The 4,446-nt window shown below is 44.6% G+C and overlaps 1 protein-coding gene across 1 annotated transcript in view; it reads left to right on the top strand.

The window, feature by feature from the left end:
• Nucleotides 1-1,252: 1,252 nt before the first annotated feature.
• LOC143296494 (potassium channel subfamily K member 4-like) overlaps nt 1,253-4,446 on the top strand; it is a 60,348-nt gene continuing 57,154 nt past the window's right edge. The window contains exon 1 of the mRNA XM_076608456.1: nt 1,253-1,373. The gene's annotated coding sequence lies outside the window, so the exon portion shown is untranslated. The remainder of the gene's footprint in view (nt 1,374-4,446) is intronic.

Below are 4,446 nucleotides of genomic sequence, written 5' to 3'. Positions count from 1 at the left end.
TCAACAATATGATGGCAGGGACCCACCCCCCAAGGCAAGTGACCCAGAGACACAGATCCACTTCAGTGGCCTTCTCAATCACAGCATCACACTGACTCTCCAAACCTGATCACGAAAGATGATGGAAAGAACGGGTAGAAATGACGATCTGCGTTGTGGATGAAGGAAACAGGGCCCGTGGAGGGGAATACCTCAAATAGTTTATGTTCACACATGATATTATGATTATGATGTGGAGTGATGGCCTAGAGGTAACGCGTCCGCCTAGGAAGTGAGAGAATCTGAGCGCGCTGGTTCGAATCACGGCTCAACTGCCGATATTTTCTCCCCCTCCACCAGACCTTGAGTGGTGGTCTGGACGCTAGTCATTCAGATGAGACGATAAACCGAGGTCCCGTGTGCAGCATGCACTTAGTGCACGTAAAAGAACCCACGGCAACAAAAGGGTTGTTCCTGGCAAAATTGCAAAATTCTATGGAAAAATCCACTACGATAGGAAAGACAAATAAAACTGCACACAGGAAAAAATACAACAAAAAAAAAGGGTGGCGCTGTAGTGTAGCGACGCGCTCTCGCCGAGGAGAGCAGCCCGAATTTCACGCTGAGAAATCTGTTGTGATAAAAAGAAATACAAATTTATACAAATACTGTAGGGATGAGGGGAGGTAACAGAGTGGAGTTTAACAAACTATTGGCTTAAGAGCGCCCCCAGGGTCAGGTTGTTCAGGGCACTGTATTGCCATCAGATGATGACTGATGGGATGGTCATTGATAGACTGACTAAAAGGTTTGTTCAGTGAATGTTGTATCATAAAGTGATGTTGTGAAATGTCAAAATTGAAAGGAAATAATTATAACCTTGTGTATTAGGCAGAGAACAAAAGTTCTTCTGGGATTGGGTCTTGAAAGGAGCGAAGTTTCACACACACACACACACACACACACACACAAACTCACACGCACACACTGAGCCAAGGCCTGCTTTAGACCTTTTTTGTTGTTGCTGTTGATTCAATGTCCGACACCGAAAACTACTCGATTCCAAAAGATCAAAAGACACAGGTGGTGCGATCACTTTCACAAGCTGGAACGTCATTTTCAGTTCAATACCACAGACGCGAGCCCCACGAGTTATGACGTCACTTGAAGTGGATCTCGTGTTGCACGCATGGACGTATCTCATGTGTTAAAATAGAACGTCCGTGGTTGGGCGAAAGAGCGAATGGCGGAAGAAGGAATTAACAGACTGAATCGGAAAGTGTATACATACTTCGCTTCCTTTTTATTGTTGGAACTGAAGACCAGCTTTCAACGGATGTACGGGGTGGTGTCATAAACAACATGACGGGGATAAAAACAACAACTTGTTTAAGGTTTGTGAATAAGGACAAAATGTGGTTGTTGTTGTCGTTGTTGTTGTTGTCGTTGTTGTTGCGAAACTTAGGTCTACGGGTAGTAAAATGTTTGTAAATACAGTCTGTGACATTGTGCTGCGGTCTCCCTCTCTTCATTCAGAACACACACACACACACACACACACACACACACACACACACACACACACACACACACACACTTTCACTTACTCGCATGCGTACACAGTAATTTCTCCCCCCCCCCCACCTCTTCCACCCCACCCCCCCACACCTACTCGATTTTTTTCCTACCCTCGTCAAATATCACTTACAGTGAAAAGACGTTAAACTGAAGAACACACACACACACACACACACACACACACACACACACACACTTTCACTTACTCGCATGCGTACACAGTAATTTCTCCCCCCCCCCCCCCCCACCTCATCCCCCCCCTACCCCCACTCGATTTTTTTCCTACCCTCGTCAAATATCACTTTCAGTGAAAAGACGTTAAACTAAAGAACACACACACACACACACACTCTCTCTCTCTCTCTCTGTCTGTCTGTCTCTCTCTCTCTGTCTCTCTCTGTCTGTCTCTCTCTCTCGCTTAATAGAGAGAGAGAGAGAGGGACACACACACACACACACACACACACACACACAGATAGAGAGGGACACACACACACACACACACACACACACACACACACACACACACACACACACACAGAGTTATCATTTCATAACTCCCATGTGGTGGATAGAAAGTAAACACAGGCCAACACTCCCGAACAGTGGGGCCTATACAGCAACAAAGAAATGGAACTTAAACAACACTTGAATGGAGCTACTGACGTGCTTAACGATCCATCTATAAAAACAACAACAACAAAAATGCTGCGTAATTCGTGGACATGTTTTACACGGTTTATAATAAAATAGAGAAAACCTTGAAGTTTTATAACGTAACATGCATTTTCACGTGTTCATTCGATCATATTTCACATGAAATGCTCTTTGAGTTAACCCGCTAAAACAACGGTTCGGCCAAAGTTTGAAGAGGGAGATGCAGGTTAATGTTATTGCAAGCACTTCTCCGAGTCTTTGCTTTGGCTGCAACAGGGATGCAACAGACGTCTGTGCAGGAAAATAAGCACATCTTTTCTCTTCTTTTTTTTTCGCCCTTCGGGGTTTTTTGTTTGTTTGTGTTTATTGTGTTCTTTGTTGTTGTTGTTGTTTTTGTTTTTGTTTTGTTTTGTTTTTGTGTTGTTTTTTTGTTGTTGTTTGTTTTTGTTTTGTTTTTGTTTTTTGGGGGGTGGGGGGTTGGTGGTGGTGGTTGTGGTGGTTTTGTTGTTGTTGTTGTTAAAGAAAGAGTCCGAACTCGAGTCATATACATTCAAGGCGATAGCAGAGATAACCTCTATCCTCCACCTCGATTCACTGATGGAATCGGAACAGCAACACTGTCCCCATGTACGGCAGCTTGTAAATCTACCCGGGGTACCCTGCTTCTCTTCAGCATCCTTTCCTCCAGAGATGGGCTACCTATCCAGTGTAGGCGTCAGTGCCACACTTTGTGATTTGAAGTGTGCGGTCTGCCATAGAATCTGTGACAGCTGGCAAAACTTCATTTGAATTCAGAGAAAGTCGATCATATTCGGTCTCCACTCCAGAGATCACTTCTGTTGGTGGAGGTGAAGAGGTACCAACACACCAACGTGGTGCACGTAGTTCTGATTCCAGTTGCCCAGTCTGGAGTTACATTGTTTGCCAACATTGCCACCAACAAGTCTTCGATGTCCCCATTGGCGTGCTCAGCTCAGCATAGCTTTGTGAATGACAAGGCTTTCCGTGGACCAAACTGGCGTTCGGACATATTCATCTCCTTCTGTAATAACAGTGGCGGTAAACTCAGGTCCTTCGTCACTCTGAAGGATGACACGGGCACCAGGCAGAAGAAAGATGTCCACGAGCTGGTTTACAACTTCTGCAGCACGTTTGGATGTCAAGAGGTAGATCTTAAACCATGATCCAAATGCATCTGTTATGTTTCATTCATTGCATGTCAGTGAGGTCAACTTGTCCTCTGGGTGGGAACTCCTTACTCAGTAAAGGACGCACCGCAGCTCCTTTTGTCAAAACGCTCAAAGGACACAGGTCTGTCAGTCTCAGTCCCCCAAACAGCACCACCCCCACCCACCACGCGCTGGCAGTTCGGAAGACATACGGATTCACTGAAGCCAGCTAGTAAATTAGTGAAAAATAAGTGACAATATTTCATAAATTATTAGTAATTTCATGAAATCTGTGACAGCCGCAGCGGATACAGGAAAGAAATTTTCAGGGATGTCATGAACTTGTGGTTTCACAATCTTGCAGTGGCATACAGCGTCACGGATTGACCACTGGGAGCAGGTGGCCGACTTCTGCCCACAGCTCAGTGCAGTTTGCTCTGATGAGAATACAGGACAACACAGTCAAAGGTCATGAATCCAATTCACTTTGTGGGGAATGTCTTTGAGAGCAAACTAAGACACGATCGGTCCTCAACTGTGCTCGCACAAGGAAATACAAAAAATCAATTCAAAATTTGGTTTTCTTACCCATTTTCTTACACCACTTTCAACACACGCGCGTACAATAATTATTTGTTTTAATAAAGAAAAAATAAAGTTGACATTATTGTAACGTTTCGGGGTGACCACATGCAAACCGGCTGACGTTGACATGTTTCTGAAGATCATATAAACACATATACATATGTCAATAGATAGGTGTGCTCTAAAGTTGTCCTGCGAGAAAGTTGGAGAGGGGGAGGGGGAAGGTGATTCATAATCCATACCTCACACGGCTATTTTGTGTCATTATTCCCCAGGCATTGTGGGGTGCGCGGAGCACGTACACTGTTTGATCAAGAAGACATAGCACGTACACTGATCAAGAAGACATAGCACGTACACTGTTTGATCAAGAAGACATTTCAAAAGGCTTTACGAGAGCCGTGTTGATCAACTACATGGAATCTTATGTTCAAGTTTGACAACGGGCGAAAACAGGGGTGGCCGGTATGATCGCTGA

Source organism: Babylonia areolata, chromosome 21, assembly GCF_041734735.1.
Source record: "Babylonia areolata isolate BAREFJ2019XMU chromosome 21, ASM4173473v1, whole genome shotgun sequence".
Lineage (NCBI taxonomy): Eukaryota > Metazoa > Mollusca > Gastropoda > Neogastropoda > Buccinidae > Babylonia > Babylonia areolata.
Note: the sequence above shows the minus strand (reverse complement) of the source record. Positions and strands in the feature narration are given on the sequence as shown.